Here is a 22,816-nt window from a genome sequence, read left to right on the forward strand (position 1 = left end):
AGCCACACACAGAAGGACAAGTAGTATATGATTCCATTTATATGAGCATAGAAACAGAAAGTAGGAGGGTTACCAGGGACTGGGGGAGGAGGAATGGGGAGTTACTGTTTAATGTGTATAGAGTTCCAGTTTGGGGAGAAAGGTTTGCAGATGAATACCCGTCATGGTTGTATCATATCATGAATGTGCGGAATGCTACTGATATCTACACTTAAAAATGGTTAAAATGGGCCGGGCGCGGTGGCTCATGCCTGTAATCCCAGCACTTTGGGAGGCCGAGGTAGGCAGATCACAAGGCCAGGAGATCAAGACCATCCTGGCTAAAACGGTGAAACCCTGTCTCTACTAAAAATACAAAAAATTAGCGCAGTGTGGTGGCGGGCACCTGTAGTCCCAGCTACTCGGGAGGCTGAGGCAGGAGAATGGCGTGAACCCAGCAGGCAGAGCTTGCAGTGAGCCGAGATCGCGCCGCTGCACTCCAGCCTGGACAACAGAGTGATACTCCATCTCAAAAAAAAAAAAAAAAAAAAAAAAAAAAGAGATTAAAATGGTACCTTTTATGTGTTATGCCTATTTTACCAAAATAAAAATATATTCCTAGCCAGATAATCTAGTTAGAATGAAGTTAATCCATTAGAATATTTTCCCACCTACTTGTAGTTGTTAGTCTACTGATTTAAAAAACAGGCTGGGCACGGTGGTGGTAGTTCACGCCTGTAATCCCAAGACTTTGGGAGGCTGAGGTGGGTGGACCACTTGAGGTCAGGAGTTCGAGACCAGCCTGGCCAACATGGTGAAATCCCATCTTCACTAAAAATACAAAAATTATCCGGGCTTGATGTCACGCCCCTGTAATCCCAGCTAGTTGGGAGGCTGAGGCAGGAGAATCACTTGAACCCAGGAGGCGGAGGTTGCAGTGAGTTGAGATCGCACCATTGCACTCCAGACTGGGTGACTGAGTGAGACTCCATCTCAAAAAACAAAGAGAAGAGAAGAGAATAGAAGAGAAGAGAAGAGAAGAAGGAGGGAGGGAGGGAAGAAAGAAACACAGAGAGAAAAAAAGATCTTGAGTCACATAACAATACAGAAGTCTCCAGAGTTCAATAGAAAATTACTTAAGCCAAAAATTGTGGCCGGGCGTGGTGTTTCACACCTGTAATGTCAGCACTTTGGGAAACCGAAGTGGGAGGATCACCTGAGGTCAGGAGTTGAAGACCAGCCTAGCCAACGTGGTGAAACCCTATCTCCACAAAAATACCAAAAAAATTAGCCGGACATGATGCCTGGTGCCTGTAATCCCAGCTACTCGGGAGGCTGAGGTGGGAGAATCGCTTGAACCCAGGAGGTGGAAGTTGCAGTGAGCCGAGATTGTGCCATTGCACTCCAGTCTGGGTGACAGAGGGAGACTCCGTCTCAAAAACAAAACAAAACAAAAGAAAACAAAACAAAACAAAACGTGAAGATTTCAAACTGAATGAAAAAGACAATGGATGCCAACTCTGAGATAGAAATGTTGGAATTATGTGGTCAAGGTTGTAAAGCAGCCATAACGAAAATTCTTCGGTGACCAATTATGAACATGCTTGAGACAAATGAAAAAATAAAAAGGAAAAATTGATAAATTGGACTTATCCTGAAAACCCTTTGCTCTCTTGTTCATTCCTCCTCCTTCTCCATCTCCTCCTTTTCCTTCTACTTCTCCCAATGGCAAGTAGATTATATTGGCCTTGGACTGGGACACTCGGGGGGAACCCACACCCATGGTGCGTGTGTGGGCAGGGCGAGATTGAAGCTATCTCATGGTCACTTGCAGCCTAACAGGTTCTGGCTGTGCTGGATGATGAGTCGCTGAGGGCCTGGTTGGTTGATAGCTGCAAAGCCCAGACGTTCCTGCTGGCGGCATCTTCACGGGAGCTGGGATTAGGCAAGGAGTCTAGGGCCTGGATGCAGAGGCTGGGGATGTATGGGGGTCAGGGAGGATGGACCAGAGAAACCCGTGTGCTGGTTAGCATGGTCTATCCACCAGAGGAGGAACCCTGTTTGGGTGTGCTGAAAGTGGCCCAGCAGATCATAAGGCTGTAGCTGGGACATTTATGCACCTCAGGGAGCACTGAACTGCTCTGAGCTGCTGACTAGGGCCATAGGCTAGCTATGTGGGTCCGTACTGAGGTGGGGGGGCTGAGCAGTCCCAGCGGCACCGCCCAGGCTGCCTGCTCTGGGGTCCCTGCAAAAGCCGCCGCTGAGCCCACGGACTTCCGGGTCGCAAGTACGTGGGGTCTGAAAATCTGCTTGGCTGGGTCAGCTGCTATGACAATGCCCGGGCGATCGTGCCCTCCAGCGCTGCCTGCTGCCCGCACGCGGAGGAGGAGGCGAGTCCCCGCCTGAATAATCGGGCTCTGCCGGCCCACAGCGGATGTGAGAGGTCAGGTCGCTCTGCTCCTTTCGCCTCGGTTTTTCTTCCTCATGGAAACTTTCTAGAGCTGCAGAAAAAGCTGGTCCTTCTCTTTCTGCCGGGCCCACAGCTTCTCCTGCAGCGTCAGAATTTGTTCCTTCCGTCTCCTCTGGTGACATTCTCCCTTCCATCTCCTTTCTCTTCCTTCGTCTGCTCTTCCTCCATCTTCTCGCCATCACCTTATCCGCCTCCTCCTCTTCCTCCTCGCCCCGCAGCCTGCGCTCCCGCTGGGGGCGCTCCGGGCACACTGCCTGCGCGGCCCCCCGCTGGACCCGGCGCAGGCCAGCTCGTCCCGTCGGCCACAGGGCCTGGGGGCACCCGCCACCAGCCCAGCTGGCAGCCACAGCTCCTCCGAGTGCACAGGAAAACCTTGGCTTTTGAAAGACCCTGTTAAAATAAGGATGAAAAGATAAGCTATAGAGGAGAAAATATGTGCAAACCACATATCTGGCAAAGTACTGGTATCTAGAATAGATAAAAACTCGCACAAAACTCAACAGTAAAAAAACAACAGTTTTGGCCGGGCGCGGTGGCTCACGCCTCTAATCCCAGCACTTTGGGAGCCTGAGGTGGGCAGATGGCCTGAGGTTTGGGAGTTCGAGACCAGCCTGGCCAGCATGGTGAAATCCCGTCTCTAATAAAAATACAAAAATTAGCCGGGCATGGTGGCAGACGCCTGTAATCCCAGCTACTGGGGAAGCCGAGGCAGGAGAATCTCTTGAACCCGGGAGACGGAAGTTGCAATGAGCCCAGATCCAGCCACTGCAGTCCTGCCTGGGCAACAGAGCGAGAGACTCTGTCTCAAAAACAAAAACAAAAACAAAACAGTCCTAATACAGCATGAGTGAAAGATTTGAAAAACAGTCTGTGCTCACTTCTGCACACATACACTAAAAAATCGGAACCATAGAGAGGTTAGCATGGGCCCTGCACATAGATGACACACAAATTCATGAAGTGTTGCATATTTTTAACAAATTAAACAAAATTTAAAAAGGAAAACAAACATTTCGCTGAGGAGGATATACAGATGGCAAACAAGCACACAAAAAGATGTTTAACACTATTAGCCATTTGAGAAATGCAAATAAAAACCATAATGAAATATTGCTATACACCTATTAGAATGGCTAAAATAACAGTGACAACAAATTCTGACAAGGAAGCAGAGAAACTGAATCTGTCGTCCTCTGCTGGTGGAAATGTAAAATGAAGTGTAGCCACCTGGAAAGCAGTAATAGTTTCGTTTCGTTTCTTTTCTATTTATTATTACATATCACAACTTGCATGAATCTCCAGAATTATGCTGAATTTTAAGTCCATGCTAAAAAGTTACCCCCTGGCCGGGCGCGGTACCTCATGCCTGTAATCCCAGCACTTTGGGAGGCCTAGGCAGGTTGATCACTTGAGGTCAAGAGTTCGAGACCAGCCTGGCCAACATGGGGAAACCCCATTTCTACTAAAAATACAAAAATTAGCCGGGCATGGTGGCACATGACTGTAATCCCAGCTACTCTGGAGGCTGAGGCAAGAGAATTGCTTGAACCCAGGAGGTGGAGGTTGCAGTGAGCCAAGATCATGCCACTGCACTCCAGCCTGGGTGATAGAGTGAGACTCCGTCTCTAAATAAATAAATAAATAGTTACCTCCTGCATGATATAACATTTTTGAAAAGACAAAATTATAGAAATAGAAAACAGTAGTGGTTGTTAGGGGTTAAGGAGAGATTGGGGGCAGGAGAGAGATGAACTGTGGCTATTAAAGGGCAACATGGGCCAGGCCCGGTGGCTCACGCCTGTAATCCCAACACTTTGGGAGGCTGAGGCAGGTGGATCACCTGAGGTCAGGAGTTTGAGGCCAGCCTGACCAACATGTTGAAACCTGGTCTCTACTAAAAATATAAAAATTAGCTGGGCATGGTGCTGTGCACCTGTAGTCCCAAACACTCGGGAGGCTGAGGCAGGAGAGTCACTTGAACCCAGGAGGGGGAGTTTGCAGGGAGCCGAGATCACACCACTGCACTCCAGCCTGCGTGACAGAGCAAGACTCCATCTCAATAATAATAATAATAAAAAATAAAAGTTAATACATAAAAATTTAAAAATAAAAAATTATCTGAGTGTAATAGTGCACGCCTGTAGTCCCAGCCTCTTGAGAAACTGAGGTGGGAGGATTGCTTGAACCCAGGAGTCCGAGTGAGCAGTGAGCTGCGATCGTGCCACTGCACTCCAGCCTGGGTGACAGAATGAGACTGTCTCCAAAAAAAATAAAGAGAGAGAATGATTGTTAAATGTAAAATGGTCTCCTAGAGTGAATCCTGGTACAATAGAATTGCCAGAGGCGTTCTAAATAGACTCCATCTTGTGCGAGGGCTAGGAAAATGAGGCTGGAACTTGCTGGGCTGCTTTACCAGAACGGTATTCCTAGCCTCTAGGTGTTTACTCAAGGAATAAATTGATAATGTTTACTAAACAGCCCCAGATGTGGGAGTGTCCTAATATCCCAATATCTTGAGAACAAAGGCATTCCTAATTTTGCTTTAAAGATAATAAGATCATTCTTACAAAATAAAGTAATTAAGAAAATTAATCCTTTATCACAAACCCTTGAGCACAGCACATCTTCCCATGATCTTTTTTTATTCTACATATACAAGTATTGTACCTAGGGTGGACGCGTTTCTCCTCTTACTTTTGGGAACGTCATACTCTGTCTATGGAATAGCTGTACTTTCACTACTTTACTTTCTTAATGAAGTTGCTTCTACTTTGCACGGTGAGCTCATCCTGAATTCTTTCTTTTGTGAGATCCAAGAACCCTCTCTTGGGGTCTGGATCGGGAACCCCTTCCTGTAACAAAATGACATTAGTGAAAAACAACAGTGACAATGAAGTCACTAGATCTCTGTGTACCAATATACAAAGATGTTTACATATTGTAAATGCTCAAAGATCATTATATTTTGCAAGATCCTGTTTGTGTGAAAAAATGGAGGAGTAGGCCAGGTGCAGTGGCTCACGCCTGTAATCCCAGCACTTTGGGAGGCTGAGGCAGGCGAATCACCTGAGCTCAGGAGTTCAAGACCAGCCTGGCCAACATGGCGAAATCCTGTCTCTACTAAAAATACAAAAATGAGCCGGACACCTGTATGGTGGTGCACACCTGTAATCCCAGCTACTCAGGAGGCTGAGGTAGGAGAATCGCTTGAACCTAGGAGGCAGAGGATGCAGTGAGCCAAGACTGTGTCACTGCAGTCCAGCCTGGGCAACAGAGCTAGACTCTGTCTCAAAAATAGTAATAATTAAAAAAATGGATGGTAAGCAGGGCATAGTGACTCGTGCCTGTAATCCCAGCACTTTGGGAGGCTGAGGTGGGAGGATTGCTTCAGCCCAGGAGTTTGAGACAAGCCTGGGCAACATAGTAAGACCCTATATCTATATTTTAAAAAAATGGATGGGTACATGTGTAGGTTTATGCAAAGAAACATATATTGTACGTAATTATTTCAATCAAACATTTCTAGAAGGAAACAGTGATTTCCTCTAATAGGGAGTGCAAATGGGAAACAGACAGGAAAAACTTACTTTTTTTTGAGACAGACTCGCTCTGTCACTCAGGTTGGAGTGCATTGGCAGGTTCTCAGCTCACTGCAACTTCTGCCTCCCAGGTTCCAGCTATTCTCCTGCCTCACCCTCCTAAGTAGCTGGGATTACAGGCGTGCACCACCATGCCTGGCTAATTTTTGTATTTTTAGTAGAGATGGGGTTTCACCATGTTGGCGAGGCTGGTCTTGAACTCCTGACCTCAGGTGATCCGCCCCCACTTGGCGTCCCAAAGTGCTGAGATTGCAGACATGAGCCACCGCACCTGGCCAGAAAACTTACCTTTTGCTTGACACACTACTGTTCTGTTTGTATTTTTTTAGTACCATGAGCATATATTACAACCATATATATATATGGTTATATATATATATATAAATTATTTTTTTTTTAGACAAAGTCAGCCTCTGTTGCCGGGCTGAAGTACAGTGGCTCAATCATAGCTCACTGCTACCTCAAACTCCTGGGCTCAAACCATCCTTCCACCGCAGCTTCCCAAGTAGCTGGGACTACAGGCAGGTGCCACCATGCCTGGTGATTTTTTCATTTTTATTTTTGTGGAGATAAGGCCTTGCCCTGTCACCCAGGCTGGTCTTGAACTCTTGGCCTCAAGTAATCCTCTCACCTCCGCCTCCCAAACTGCTGGGATTACAGGCATAAGCCACCGGACCCAGTGACATTTATAATTTTTAAAACTGTAATTACAATGCTGTCATCATTTAGGTCCAAGCAAATCTAATTGTGTCTTCCTTAGAACAGAAGATATATTATGGCATGATTATTTTTTATTATAGGAGTATTTCCTTTATCAATGACTAATAATAGGTTTATTTAAAAATGCCTTATATTGTGATTTAATTTGTAAAAGTGTGCCACTTTGTCCACCTTTTTTTGTTTGTCTCTTAAAATTTACTTATTGGCTGGGCGCGGTGGCTCACGCCTGTAATCCCAGCACTTTGGGAGGCTGAGGCGGGTGGATCACAGGTCAAGAGATCGAGACCATCCTGGCCAACATGGTGAAACCCTGTCTCTACTAAAAATACAAAAAATTAGCTGGGTGTGGTGGCACGTGCCTGTAGTCCCAGCTACTCAGGAGGCTGAGGCAGGAGAATCACTTGAACCCAGGAGGCAGAGGTTGCAGTGAGCCGAGATGGCGCCACTGCGCCCCAGCCTGGGCGACAGAGACTCCATTAAAAAAAAAAAAAAAAATTACTTATCTTGCCTGGGTGCAGTGGCTCACATTTGTAGTCCAAACTACTCAGGAGGCTGAGGTGAGTGGATAACTTGAGCTCAGGAGGCGGAGGCTGCAGTGAGCCGAGATCTGGGTGGATAACTTGAACCCAGGAGGTGGAGGCTGCAGTGAGCCGAGATCACGCCACTGCACTCCAGCTTGGGTGACAGAGCGAGACCATGTCCCCAAAAAGAAAAAGAAAATTTACATTATCCTTTTAAGATCAGCTCAAAAACCTCCTCCTCCACTATGAATAACCCTAGAAACAGTGATTTCTTTCCTTTGGACTCCGACAGCCATTCTTTCTGCTGCTTTTATGATATTCATCATGTTCTAGCTTATTTAGTAATGTGTTTCGTCTCTTCTAAATTGTATCCACCTTGAGAGGGTAGATTATGTTTTATTAATCTTTGTGTCTCTCACAATATAAAGCCCAGTGCCTTGGTGCTTGTATTAGTTTTCTGTTGCTGCTGTAACTAAAACTGCTAACTCAGTGACTTAAAAACAACACAAATTTAGTATCTTTTTTTTTTTTTTTTTTTTTGAGATGGAGTTTCACTCTGTCACCTAGGCTGGAGTGCAGTGGCATGATCTCGGCTCACTGCAACCTCTGCCTCCCGGGTTCAAGCGATTCTTCTGCCTCAGCCTCCCAAATAGCTGAGATTACAGGCGCCCGACACCACGGCCGGCTAATTTTTGTTTTTTTAGTAGAGACGGGGTTTCACCATGTTGGTCTCGAACTCCTGACCTCAGGTGATCCACCCGCCTTGGCCTCCCAAAGGGCTGGGATTACAGGTGTGAGCCACTGCACCCGGCCGCAAATTTAGTATCTTACAGCTCTGGATATTAAAAATCTGAAATGGTCTCCTTGAAGTCTGAATATTTAGTTAAAGAAACCCGAAGATCTGAAATGGGTCTCACAGCTGAAATCAAGCAGCAGGCAGAGATGTGTTCCTTCTGGAGACTCCAGGGCAGGCCTTTTTCATTATCTAGAGACTGCCTGCATTTCTTGGCTCGTAGCCACATCACTCTGACCTCTGCTTTCATCATTGTTACACCTTTGACTCTGACCCTCCTGCCTCCTTCTTTTTTTTTTTTTTTTTTTTTGAGACGGAGTCTTGCTTTGTCACCCAGGTTGGAGTACGGTGATGCGATCTCAGCTCACTGCAAGCTACGCTTCCTGGTTCATGCCATTCTCCTGACTCAGCCTCCTAAGTAACCAGGACTAGCGGGCACCCGCCACCACGCCCGGCTAATTTTTTGTATTTTTAGTAGAGACAGGGTTTCTCTGTGTTAGCCAGGCTGGCCTCAATCTCCTGACCTCACGATCCGCCTGCCTCGGCCTCCCAATGTCCTGCCTCCCTCTTATAAGGACTTTGTGATTCCACTGGGCCCACTTGAATAATCCAGGATAATCTTTCCATCTCAAGATCGGTTTTTTTTTTTTTTTTTTGAGACAGAGTCTCACTCTGTTACACAGGCTGGAGTGCACTGGCACCATCTCGGCTCACTGCAACCTCTGCTTTCTGGGCTTGAGTGATCCTCCTGCCTCAGCCCCGCAAGTAGCAGGGAGGCACAAGCCACCATGCCTGGCTAATTTTTGTACTTTTAGTAGAGATGGGGTTTTACCATGTTGGCCAGGCTGGTCTCGAACTCCTGACCTCAAGCAATCCACCTACCTCAGACTCCCAAAGTGCTGGGATTACAGGTGTGAGCCACCGCGCCCAGCCTGTGTGTGGTTTTTTTTTTTTTTTTTTTTGAGACAGGGTCTTGCTCTGTCGCCCAGGCTGGAGTTCAGTGGCACCATTTTCACTCACTGCTACCTCTGCCTCCTACTATATTAAGGAACCAGGCTCAGGGTGACAGAATAGTTCGTCCTATTTACTCCCACATGAGTTGTTTTGTTTGTTACTTCTGCTGATACTATCTGTAGACTTTGTATGGTGTTTGCCCAAATTCAAAGCTGAGCCTATGTCATGGGTTGGTAAGGGTGCCCCTTAAATGTAGTCCCTGCGTCTAAGGCTGAGGTGCAGCCAACTCAGAAGCAAAGCAGCAGTTTACAGACCTTATTTTTGTTGGTATAAATCCAGTCATTCTTCAGTTATTCAGGCTTCATAATTTTTGCTATACCTGAATACTCTTTGACATATTTACCTAATTTTTCTTTCCTTTTTTTTTTTTTTTTTTTTTTTTTTTAAGAGATGCGGTCTTACCCAGGCTGGTCTCAAACTCCTGGCCTCAAGCAGTCCTCCCACCTCAGCCTCCCAAAGTGCTGGGATGGCTAATTTTTCTTAACAAATTATTGTAACTATAAGTTACAATTTGCATTTACTTAGCTTCAGTGAAATCACAGTTTTAATTTGTTATCTTTTTTCAATGCTGATTAAAATAATCAGATAAGTATCAAAATGAATACTCTATCTGAAATCTTCTGACTGTTTGGGATATGCTGGTACTGACAGATTGTAGCCTACTGGAATCTGTAGTCATTAGCCAAATCATGGCAGAGCCAAAGGTAAATTTTTTTTTTTTTTTTGAGACAGAGCCTCGCTCTGTCTCCCAGGCTAGAGTGCAATGGCGCGATCCTAGCTCACTGCAACCTCCACCTCCCAGGTTTAAGCAATTCTCCTGCCTCAGCCTCCCTAGTAGCTGAGATTACAGGCACCCACCACCATGCCTGGCTAAATTTTTGTATTTTTAGTAGAGACGGGGTTTCTCCATGTTAGCCAGGCTGGTCTCAAACTCCCGACCTCAGGTGATCTGCCTGCCTCGGCCTCCCAAAGTGCTGGGATTATAGGCATGAGCCACCTCACCCAGCTAGATATTGTTTTCTAAATAGTGGGACTGCTGAAGTCTGTAACTAGCCACATAAGTATTTTCAGTTGTTGCTGGTGAAGATTATTTTTGATTATGCTACTAGGATTTGGGGGAAAAAATATCTCCTAGAACCACCACTATGCCACTTTCCTGTCTGTCCCCATTGAAACACTTGAAGTGATGTATAAGTTGCTGGTACTTTCTGATACTATCTCCTAGAAGATCTTTGAGTCTTCCCTAAAGAGAGAAAAGAGTCAGGGGTAGTGCCCTTTCATTTTTATTTTCCTTTAAAATTTTGGGCTTAGCCTTGATCTAAACGAAAGAAACTGTAAGTTAAAATATCACTTAATATGTGTTGTAAGAAAGCTATTATGTCAAGTACTTCAAATTTTCAAAGTATTCACCATTACTTTGTTATCCTCCACTGCACTCCAGCCTGGGTGACAGAGTGAGACCCTGTCTCAAAAAATAAATAAACAAAACAATACATAAATAAAATAAAATAAATAAAAAGAAGGGGTGAGGAATATGTACAGTCTGGTGAGATCAGGATTAAAGGAAACAGATTGGTGAAGAAAAACTTCATTATAATTTATCAGGCTTGGGATTTTTTTTCTTTTAACATTTTATTTTTTAGTTTCCGAAATACAAATCAAAATACATTTTTGTTACATATCATTTTAACAAGCTTAACATTCTTTTCAATAGAAGATTACTCGATATAGGTATTTTAAAACTTCCTTTTTAAAAAAGTCATACATTTTATTTTAGAGTAAATAGCTCATCAAAAAAATACGTGGGTACATGGGCTATTATTGTTTATTATTTTAGAGCACTCCCTCCAACTTAAAATTTGGTCCACTAAAATGTGTAAATGTTCATCTGGGCACAGTGGCTCACACCTGTAATCCCAGCACTTTGGGAAACCAAGGCAGGTGGATCACCTGAAGTCAGGAGTTCAAGACCAGCCTGGCCAACACGGTGAAACTCCGTCTCTACTAAAAATACAAAAAAAGATTAGCCATGCATGGTGGCACATGCTTGTAGTCCCAGCTACCTGGGAGGCTGAGGCAGGAGAATCACTTGAACCCGGGAGGCAGAGGTTTCAGTGAGCTGAGATCACGCCATTGCACTCCAGCCTGGGTGACAAGAGTGAAACTCCATCTCAAAAAAAAGAAATGTTCCTCCTATCACAGAAATAAATTAAATCTCATGGCTGAACAAAACAGAAATGTGGCCGGGCACAGTGGCTCACATCTGTAATCCCAGCACTTTGGGAGGCGGAGGCTGGCAGATCATGAGGTCAGGAGTTCAAGACCAGCCTGACCAACGTGGTGAAAAACCATCTCTACTAAAAATACAAAAACTAGCCAGGCGTGGTGGCACGCGCCTATAATTCCAGCTACTTAGCAGGCTAAGGCAAGAGAATTGTTTGAACCCGGGAGGAAGGGTTGCAGTGAGCCGAGATCACGCCACTGCACTCCTGCCTGGGTGACAGAGCGAGACTCCGTCTCAAAAAAACAAAACAATAGCCGGGCGCGGTGGCTCACGCCTGTAATCCCAGCACTTTGGGAGGCCGAGGCAGGCGGATCACCTGAGGTCAGGAGTTCGAGACCAGCCTGACCAATATGATGAAACCCCGTCTCTACTTAAAATACAAAAATTAGCTGGGCGTGGTGTCATGTGCCTGTAATCCCAGCTACTTAGGAGGTTGAGACAGGAGAATTGCTTGAACCCAGGAGGCAGAGGTTGCAATGAGCTGAGATCGCACCATTGCACTCTAGCCTGGGCAACAAACGTGAAACTCCATCTCAAAAAAAAAAAACAAAAACAAAAAACCCAAAAAAACAAAAACAAAAACAAAAGAACAAAACCAGAAATGTTGGCGTAGGCCTGAGTAAGAGTGAACAACAAGTTACAGTGTTTTAACTGTATGGAGGCACATTACAGAATCCACATAGAAACATCTGGCAGAACCGCTGGCTTATTTCTATTGGAGCTGTTTCAAAAAGGGATATAAGGTACATGGGAGGGTGCTGAAAACCCACAACAGCCACAGAATTAGTTACTCAAAATTAACCAGAATTCAATACACAAGAATATATGACAGCAGTAGAGCAATCTCAACAGTTACTCGATGCCTGGAAAGCAGGCTGTAAGCTTAGAACAAGTAACTCAGCAGGTCAACGTGTTTATACGACTTTGAAGGTGAGAAAACTTTATCGTTCATAGATGATGTCTTGTGCACAAGTACTTTAGTTTCCAGGACACTGGGAACAACAACAACACAACATACAAAGTAAGAATAGGGCCGGGCACGGTGGCTCATGCCTGTAATCCCAGCACTTTGGGAGGCCGAGGCAGCCAGATCACTTGAGGTCAGGAGTTCGAGACCAGCCTGGCCAAGATGGTGCAAGCCCGTCTCTACTAAAAATACAAAAAATTAGCCGGGCGTGGTGGCACATGCCTGTAGTCCCAGCTACTCAGGAGGCTGAGGCAGGAGAATTGCTTGAACCCGGGAGGCGGAGGTTGCAGTGAGCCGAGATTGTGCCACTGCACTCCAGTCTGGGTGACAGAGCAAGACACTGTCTCAAAAAAAAAAAAAAAAAAAAAGTTAAGAATAAATCCAAGCTGTTTAACCTTCCACCATTCTCTTGAGTATTAAACCCAGGCCACCTTTGGCCGCTCGCAGGGGTGTCTTTTCTTCTTCTCAGTGTAAATACTCGCTCCTTGGGACACCAGTAGTTTTGCTTCTTCCACTCTCTCCTCATCACAGGCTAAGTGTAGAGGAGTGTTACCCTCAGTGTCTGGATGTTCGTGGATGTTCTGTAGTACAGAAGGATGGGAATCATCTTCAAGTTACCTTTGGCTGCTGCCTGGTGCATTGCTGTAGCCTCACAACGGTCCTCAGCAGCTGGATCAGCCCCGCCTTCTAGTAACACGCCAGCAATCTCATGCCTGTGTTTGGAAGCTGTATAATGTAGGGGAGTACAGCCATTTTGACTGACAGCATTTACTTGAGCACATTTTCCCAGAAGGGCTTTTACAATCTCATCCTGCCCAGCGGAAGCCGCAGTATGAAGAGGAGACCAACCTGCATCGCCTTTATCATTCACTGGCACTCCAAGTTGCAACAAAAATTCAGCAATTTCTGCCTGTCTGGCTGAGCATGCCCAGTGCAATGCAGTTCTGCTGTTCTGTTCAGTTCTACTAGCCAGGAATTAATAGCCCAGAATACTCTCCTTCAACTCTTCCAGCTTCCTCTGTAGGCCAGGTTGCAGACCATTAGGTTAGACACACACCCATCCATTTTGCTTTCCCAGGAACTTGTGATACTAGTGTGTGTGTGTGTGTGTGTGTGTATGTGTGTGTTTTATTTACTTATTTATTTATTTGTAGAGATGAGGTCTCACTATGTTACCCAGGCTGTTCTAGAACTCCTGAGCTCGAGTGATCCTCCCACCTCAGCCTCCCAAAGTGCTATAGGATTACAGTTGTGAGCCACAGCACCTGGCCAATATATGCGTTTTCATCCGTGGTTCGTGACTTATAACTCCCATAGCCCATGTCACAGTAAACAGACTCTCTCTCTTTGACCTTCTCTTGCCTTCTTTCACTTGCCTGACACAGGACTCTAATTGTCAGTCATAAAACTCTCCATTCCAGAGGAAGTTCTGCCTCATAACCTGGAGGTAAGAATGCTGCACTGAAGAGCCAAGAAGAATCTGAACAGACAGGCCTTGCTGGGTTTAGATCATTCCCTTTTTGTCCAATCACATTTCAACATGGTTGTCCATGCTTCGGTCATGCCTATCCAAGAAGTCTCCATGAAAGGCCCAAGAGGACAGGGTTTAGGGAGTTCTGGAGACCTGAACACATGGAGGCTGACAGGAAGGTGAATAAGAACTCGTTGAACAGCCAGGCGCGGTGGCTCGTGCCCTTAATCCCAACACTTTCGGAGGCCGAGGCGGGTGTATCACCTGAGGTGGGGGTTCGAGACCAGCATGGAGAAACCCCGTCTCTACTAAAAATACAAAATTAGCTGGGCGTGGTGGCGGGTGCCTGTAATCCCATCTACTCAGGAGGCTGAGACAGGAGAATCGCCTGAACCTGGGAGGCAGAGGTTGCAGTGAGCTGAAATCACGCCATTGCACTCCAGTCTGGGCAACAAGAGCGAAACTCCATCTCAAAAAAAATAAAAAGAACTATTTCAACCAACTCTTCAGGCACAGAAGTTCCTGTGCTCAGGACCCTTCCAGACCTCTCAGTATGTAGGTATGTATCAATATCTCTTCATCTGTTTATTCATATTTTTAAAAAATCCTTATAATAAACCAGTAAACTTAAATGTTTCCTTGAGTTGTATGAGCCACTTTAGCAAATTAATCAAACCCAAAGAGGAGTTTGTGGGAACCCCAACCTGAAGCCTGTTGGTCAGAAGTTCCTGAGGCATGGACTTGTGAATGGTGAGAAGGGGTGGCGCAGACTTGCAGGACTGAGCCCTCAACCTGTGGTTTCTGAGGCTATCCAGGAAGAGAACGTCAGAATTGAATTAAACTGGAAGACACTCAGCTGGTGTCCTCTGCTTGGTGTGTGGGGGGACATCTCCACATGTCTGGTGAGAGAAGTCTTCTGTGTTGATTGTTGTAGTGAGACATTAGAGAAAAAAAGTTTTGTTTGTTTGTTTGTTTTCTAACACAAGGCTCTGTCTCTCATTATATATAATAAGAAATACTGAAACTTTTCCTGAGCTGTTCCCTCTGCCCCCTGGGCTCAAGTGATCCTCTCACGTCAGCCTCCCAAGAAGTTGGGATTACAGGCACATGCCACCATGTCCAGTCTTTTTTTTTTTTTTTCTTTTTTCTTTTTTGAAGACAGGGTCTCACTCTGTGGCCCAGGTTGGAGTGCAGTGGCATGATCGTGGCTCACTGTAGCCTCAACCTCCTGGGCTCAAGCCATCCTCCTGCCTCAGCACCCCTGCCCCCCAGTAGCTGGGACTACAGGCACGTACTACCACACCCAGCTAATTTTGGTATTTTGTGTAGAGACAGGGTTTTTGCCACATTGTCCAGGCTGGTCTCAAACTCCTGGTCTTAAGCTGCCTGGCCCAGGGTGCTTCTAATATGAACACAGCTCAAAACTTGGTTTTCGGATAAGGCTGGTGCTGTGATAAACTCAGTTGGCAAACTCCCTGCAGAAAGCAAAGGAGATGCTCCCTGTCTGAACTCCCTCATTCCAGAATAAGTAAAAGGCAAAAGATCCTTTGGAGTTCTTCAACAGGAACTTCATGATTTTCCTGCCTTCAACTGTTGAATCTATTAGATTCACTGAAGTAGATATTGAAAGGAAAATCTATTGAAAGTGAACTAAGTATGGCCTGGCACAGTGGCTCACGCCTGTAATCCCAGCACTTTGGGAGGCTGAGGCGGGCGGATCACCTGAGGTCAGGAGTTCAAGACCAGCCTGACCACATGGAGAAACACTGTCTCTACCAAAAATACAAAAAATTAGCCAGGCATGGTGACACATGCCTGTAATCCCAGCTACTCAGGAGACTGAGGCAGGAGAATCACTTGAATCCGGGAGGCGGAGGTTGCGGTGAGCTGAGATCGCACCATCGTACTCCATCCTGGGCAACAAGAGCGGAACCCCATCTCAAAAAATAAAAAAATAAAGTGAACTGAGTAGGCCAGGCACGGTGGCTCACGCCTGTAATCCCAGCACTCTAGGAGTCCAAAGTGGGTGGAGCACTGGAGGCCGGAGTTCGAGACCAGCCTGGCCAACATAGCGAAACCCTGGCTCCACTGAAAATACAAAAAAGTTAGCCAGGTGTGGTGGCAGGCGCCTGTAATCCTAGTTACTCTGGAGGCTGAGGTGCAAACATTGCTTGAATCCAGGAATTGAAGGTTTCAGTGAACCGAGATCGCAGCATTGCACTCCAGCTTGGGCAACAGAGTGAAACCCTGTTTCAAAAAAAAAGAAAGAGAACCTAGTGATGTTCCAGGTTTCAAAAGCAGAGTCAGGGCATGTATTTCTGTAAGTATATGGGAATTTAGATTAATCAGATCTAAGTCAGTCTGATAAAATAGAGGTACTCAATCTCTATCTGATGTCTCAGCTGTGTTCGTAGACAGTGAGGAATCATTAGGAATGGATGTTCAACAGGGTACACCTGAGGCATAATTACTAACTATGCCTTTGGGGCACCTATTTTCCAACTTTGGCCGCTTTCTTTGCAGTCCCCTTGGTTCTTATAAGTAAAAGGCCTGGAAAGGGTTGGATTGTATGGATATTAAAGGATTTATCTCAAGATAGTTGCTTAAGTGCTGTGCTTGAGTGAACCGAAATGTGAGTTCCCCAGGGCAATCCTGTAGGCTAATTAGTGAGAACTGAGGTTTCAGGGCTTCCCAGGGAACTCTGAATAGTGTGTGGATCTAGGTGGATTTCGAGGCTCCCAGGGGCTCCCATGGCCCTACCTTCGCTCCTTCTTGCCCTTCCTCTTCAAACGGAATTTCGTCTCTATGGATTACAGTCTTGAATTTTGGTTAAAATCGGAATATTGCTATTTAACTTCTACTCTCTCCTGAAAGCTCACTAAAGTACAGTAAAAAGTGTTATTAAAAAGGACTTAAAGGCCGGGCATGGTGGCTCACATCTGTAATCCCAGCACTTTGGGAGGCTGATGCAGGTGGATGCCTTGAGCCCAGGAGTTTGAAACTAGCCTAGGCAACATGACGAAACCCCACCTCTACAAACAAACAAAAAAAAAAACAAAAACAAAAAAAAACAAAAAATGAGCTGGGTGTGGTATTACAGGTGGGAAGATCACCTGAGTCCGGGGAGGTGGAGGCTGCTGTCAGTCAAGATCATGCCACTGCATTCCTGCCTGGGTGACAGAGAAAAACCCTGTCTCAAAAAAAAAAAAATTGGAAAAGAGACAACAGCCCACAAAGCTGCTTAAATTGGAAAGCAAATGGGAAAACGATGACGAAATTAGCAGATGGGAGAAAGCTGAGTCCTAAAAGGGAAGTGAGGAAAGCCGATAAGCAACTTCATCTAAGCTGCGGAAAGACCCAAAGACCAGGAACTGGTGGCACCAGGCGCCTTTGGACGTGGGGACGTGAGAGTAAAACACAGACCCGGGTTGAAAATCTGTTGAAAATGCAGTGGAACTTAACAGGAATTTCTCCCCCTGCCCCAGGTAATTAGGCAACTTTCCCTTCTCCACTCTGGCTAGAGGTTTATTCTCCAAAAATAGTGAATAAAAAGACCTCTGGATTGAGGGCCCTCGTGAAGGTACACCTGACATTTGGTGATCATGTAGAGAACTGTTTTTTTTTTTTCTGTGTCATATTGTTAGACTTGGGGAGGGCCATGTGTGCACTCAAAAGCCTACCTAGGCCGGGCGCGGTGGCTCACGCCTGTAATCCCAGCACTTTGGGAGGCCGAGGCGGGCGGATCACAAGGTCAGGAGATCGAGACCATGATGAAACCCCGTCTCTACTAAAAATAGAAAAAATTAGCCGGGCGCAGTGGCGGGCGCCTGTAGTCCCAGCTACTCGGGAGGCTGAGGCAGGAGAATGGCGGGAACCCGGGAGGCGGAGCTTGCAGTGAGCCGAGATTGTGCCACTGCACTCCAGCCTGGGCGAGAGAGCAAGACTCCGTCTCAAAAAAACAAAAACAAAAACAAAAAGCCTACCTAGTATCCCACGAAGAGGTTTTTGCTATGCCATAGTGATTTACTTCTCCCTTCTGTTTGCTGCTATTGTTGACACCAAACTGAGAATTTTGTTTGGGTCATATTAAGTCTGACACTCAAACAGGGATGTTGAGTGGGCAGTTATATAAAGTTGTATATGTAAGCCTGCAGGAGGGATTGGGAGTGAGAAATCAGGTTGGAAGATCTCAGTGTGGGAGTCATTGACATATATATGGCATTGAAAATCACTGGACTGGATGGGATCAAATAGAGAATGAGCATAGAATTATGAGACTGGATAGAGGACTGAGTCCAGAAATATTCAACATTTATTTTTACTTATTTAATTTTTTTGAGATGCAGTTTCACTCTTGTTGCCCAGGCTGGAGTGCGATGGCAAGGTCTTGGCTCACTGCATCCTCCGCCTCTGGGGTTCAAGTGATTCTCTTGCCTCAGCCTCTCGAGTAGCTGGGATTACAGGTGCCTACGACCATGCCCGGCTAATTTTTGTATTTTTAGTAGAGACAGGGTTTCACCTTATTGGCCAGACTGGTCTCGAACTCCTGACCTCAGGTGATCCGCCCATCTCGGCCTCCCAAAGTGCAGGGATTACAGGCGTGAGCCAACGCGCCCGGCCATATTCAACATTTAAAGGTCAGCAAAGGAGTATGAGTCCACAGAGAAGACTGAGGAGAGGTAGGAAAAAGAAGAGAGTGTGACAAACCAAGAGAATATGGAGTTTCAAGGAGGGATTTCTCAAAGGTTTAAATGCTGATGAAATATTAATATGACTACTAAGAAATGACCACTGGGCCGGGCGCGGTGGCTCACGCCTGTAATCCCAGCACTTTGGGAGGCCGAGGCGGGCGGATCACAAGGTCAGGAGATCGAGACCACGGTGAAACCCCGTCTCTACTAAAAATACAAAAAATTAGCCGGGCGCAGTTGTGGGCGCCTGTAGTCCCAGCTACTCGGGAGGCTGAGGCAGGAGAATGGCGTGAACCCGGGAGGCGGAGCTTGCAGTGAGCCGAGATCGCGCCACTGCACTCCAGCCTGGGCGACAGAGCGAGACTCCGTCTCAAAAAAAAAAAAAAAAAAAAAAAAAAAAAAAAAAAAAAAAGAAATGACCACTGGATTTGCAAGATGGATGCTATTGGTAATGTTAACTAGAACAAATTCAGTGGTAGGGATGAAAGCTTGATTAGTGCCGGTTAAAGAGAAAATGTGGAATTAAGGCTATGTGTAGTGAATTAACATGACCTGATAACTTTCACAAATACTAGATAAATTATGACACAATTTTTCTTTTTCAGAGGCAAGGTCTTGGCCTGTTGCCCAGGTTGGAGTACAGTGGTGCAATCGTAGCTCACCACAGCCTCAAACTCCTGGGCTCAAGCTATAGTCTCACCTTAGTCTCCTGAGTAGCTGGGACTACAGACGTGTGCCACCACACCTGGCTAATTTTTTAAGAAATGGGGATCTTGCTATATTGCCTAGACTGGTCTTGAATTCCTGATCTCAACCAATCCTCCTGTCTCAGCCTCCTGAGTCACTGATATTACAGATGTGAGCCACTGAACCTGGTGAACACAAATTATTTTAAATTCATAGCTGAGCGTGCAAGGCAAAAGGACTATTGGCAGATATATCAAATGAGGAGGAAAGTGAAGACCAACAAGGATATAAGCTGACTCTGACTACTGTAAGCCAAAAGGTATCTGAGACAGGTCTCATTCAATTTAGAAACTTTATTTTGTCAAGGTTAAGGATGCACCTGTGACACAGCCTCAGGACATCCTGACAACAGGTGCCCCAAGGTGGTTTGGGCACAGTTTGGCTTTATACACTTTAGGGAGGCATGAGACATGTCAGATGTACATTGTAAGATGTACATTGTAAGATGTACATTGGTTCAGTCCAGAAAGGCGGGACAACTCGAAGCAAGGAGGAGGTTTTCAGGTCATAGGTAGATAAGAGACAAATGTTTTCTTTTGAGTTTCTGATTAGCCTTTCACTGAAGGCACAATTTACCAGAATAGTCAGTTATGTCTTAGTCTGGCTTGGTGAAACAGCAGGGCAAAGGAAGCAATCAGATATGCATTTGTCTCATGTGAGCAGAGCGATGACTTTGAGTTCAGCCTGTACTTTGTCCGCAGGGAATTTCCTGGTGGGCAGATTGCGAGGGAGGTATATAGCTTTTTAAACTCTTTGTAGCTATCTTATTTAGGAATGGAATGGGAGGCAGGTTTGCCCTACGCAGTTCCCAGCTTGACTTTGATTTTGGGGAGATTTATTTTCCTTCCAAACGACCTAAGGGTTGAATTGGCTTTAGTAATCTAGGGGCTTCGTTAAAAAAAAAAAAAAAAAAATATATATATATATATATATATATATGTGTGTGTGTGTGTGTGTGTGTGTACATATGCATACATATATGAGACAGAGTCTCACTTTGTCGCCCCAGCTGAAGTGCAGTGGCACAATCTCAGCTCCCTGCAACCTTTGCCTCCCAGGTTCAAGCAATTCTCCTGTCTCAGCCTCCCGAGTAGCTGGGATTACAGGCATGCGCCATCACACCCGGCTAATTTTTGTATTTTTAGTAGAGACGGGGTTTCGCCATGGTGGCCAGGCTGGTCTCAAACTCCGGATCTCAAGTGGTTCACCCTCCTCGGCCTCCCGAAGTGCTGGGATTACAGGCATGAGCCACTGTGCCCGGCCTAAAAAATACTTTTTATTTTGGAATAACTGTAAGTTTGCAGAAAAGCTACAGGTAGTACACAGAGTTTCTCCATATTCGTTTCACCCGTGTTCCCTCACTGTTAACATCTCAGAGTTTAGTTTCTCATAGGCGTTTAGAGTTTGAATTTTTTTTACCTATGTGGTACCCCAAACTCTAATATGAGAACTTATAGAAATGTGTACAAGCCCAGTGACGTTCCAAGACTCTCGGCAGAAGTCAACAGAGAACAGACGTGCCAGGACTCTTTCTCACGATGAATTCTCTCAGGAAAAAGCAAGCCCTGCTACCGATGAACTTGTGCTCCAGACATACATGGAAACTGCTCACCATGCCTGTGAGTCAGTCCCAACAAAAAACAGCCAGGTGCGTGGTCGTGAATTTCGGATTATGGAAAGATTATCTAAAAGAGAACATGCAATGAGCACATTTAAAATGACTAAAATACGCTGGGCACAGTGGCTCATGCCTGTAATCCCAGCACTCTGGGAGGCTGAGGCAGGAGGATTTCCTGAACTCAGGAGTTAGAGACCAGCCTGAGCAATACGGCAAAAACCCATCTCTGTTAAAAAAATAATAAAAATAAAAAATAATAAAAAAAGACTAAGACATAGAAGAATTGAATCCCTAAGATAGTAATTATATACTACACAAAAAAGAAAACGTGGGCCAGGTGCGGTGGCTCACACCTGTAATCCTAGCGCTTTGGAAGGCCAAGGTGGGCAGATCACCTGAGGTTGGGAGTTTGAGACCAGCCTGACCAACATGGAGACACCCCATCTCTACTAAAAATACAAAATTAGCCGGTCGTGGTGGCGCATGCCTGTAATCCCAGCTACTCAGGAGGCTGAGGCAGGAGAATCGCTTGAACCCGGGAGGCAAAGGTTGCAGTGAGCTGAAATTGTGCCATTGCACTCCAACCTGGGCAACAAGAGTGACACTCTGTCTAAAAAAAAAAAAAAATTGAGCCCAAGCATGATGACTCAAGCCTGTAATCCCCACACTTTGGGATACCCAGGTGACCAGATTACTTAAGGCCAAGAGTTTGAGACTAGCCTGGGCAACATAGCAGAGACCTCGTCTCTACTAAAATACAAAAATTAGCCAGGCATGGTGGCACATGTCTGTAGCCCCAACTACTCAGGAGGCTAAGATGGGAGGATCGCTTGAGCCCAGGAGAGGTCACGGCTCCAGAATGAGACCCTGTCTCAAGAGAAGAAGAAAGAAAAAAAATGGAAGCGAGAGTCTTCCCCTTTCTCTCTCCTTTCTCCTCCACTTCCTTCTTTTTAACCAACATAAATGTGAGAGAAGCACCAAAAATCCTTTGCTGGCTTAATTAAGAAAATTCACAAGTATTTCTATGTTTTAGAAAAAAGACAACGATTTAAATATTATTATAAGATCAATTACTTATTAAGAATGTCAACCAAGAGGACACAAAACTTTAGAGGATAAAGGTAATGCATATAAGACACAACAATTTCTGAACTAACACATTCCCAATTTAATATAAAATTTGTCAACCCCTAATTCCCTGAAAACCTATTGATCTAGGTCCCAGCTCTCTGGGTAGTACAATTTGACAACTTATTTTTGCTTACAAGGTTTTATCTTTTGTGTTTTCAATGCTATGACATCTGAGGGATCTCTTCAATGTGAAGTTTTTGTGGAGACATCACTTTATCTGGGACATCTTTATCCTTTTTTTCACAATCATGTTCCACATTTATGTCAATAAATTCCCCTTCACAAAATTCCTCTGGCTTCATATCTTATCTCAAGAATGACAGCAGGATCAACATTTCCCAAGTGGGGTATCTTGTACTCACATCCAATTCCACTTCTAACAATATCACTTTTTCTTTCTTTGCTTCACTTTCATCTTCATTGAGCAATTCCCTCTCTCTCTTTTTTTTTTTTTTTGAGACAGAATCTCACTCTGTCATCCAGGCTGGAGTGCAGTGGTGCAATCTTGGCTCACTGCAACCTCTGCCTCCCGGTTCAAGTGATTCTCCTGCCTCAGCCTCCTGAGTAGCTGGGATTACAGGTGCACGCCACCATTCCTGGCTAATGAGCAGTACCCTCTTTTTAAATTAAATTTTTTTTTTTTTTTTTTTTTTTTTTTGCAGTCAGGGTTTCACTGTATTGCCCAGGCTGCTCTCTAACTCGGGCTCAAGCGATCCTCCCACCTCAGCCTCCCCAGTAGCTGGGATTACAGGTGCTAGCCACTACCCAGCTCCTCCCTTTTTTGATGACCTATTTTTGCAAACTGTCATGT

General features: G+C 45.4%; 1 non-coding gene and 1 pseudogene across 1 annotated transcript; one reads left to right on the forward strand and one right to left on the reverse strand.

Moving 5' to 3' along the window:
• The first annotated feature begins 3,317 nt into the window (after positions 1-3,317).
• LOC112424793 (U6 spliceosomal RNA) lies at positions 3,318-3,424 on the forward strand. The gene has a single exon (XR_003015732.2). It is a non-coding gene; the product is annotated as a U6 spliceosomal RNA (small nuclear RNA).
• Positions 3,425-12,736: 9,312 nt separating this feature from the next.
• On the reverse strand, positions 12,737-13,412 carry LOC105470897 (26S proteasome non-ATPase regulatory subunit 10 pseudogene; annotated as a pseudogene).
• Between the last annotated feature and the right edge of the window lie 9,404 nt (positions 13,413-22,816).

Source organism: Macaca nemestrina, chromosome 2 (genome assembly GCF_043159975.1).
Source record: "Macaca nemestrina isolate mMacNem1 chromosome 2, mMacNem.hap1, whole genome shotgun sequence".
In the NCBI taxonomy this organism is placed as follows: domain Eukaryota; kingdom Metazoa; phylum Chordata; class Mammalia; order Primates; family Cercopithecidae; genus Macaca; species Macaca nemestrina.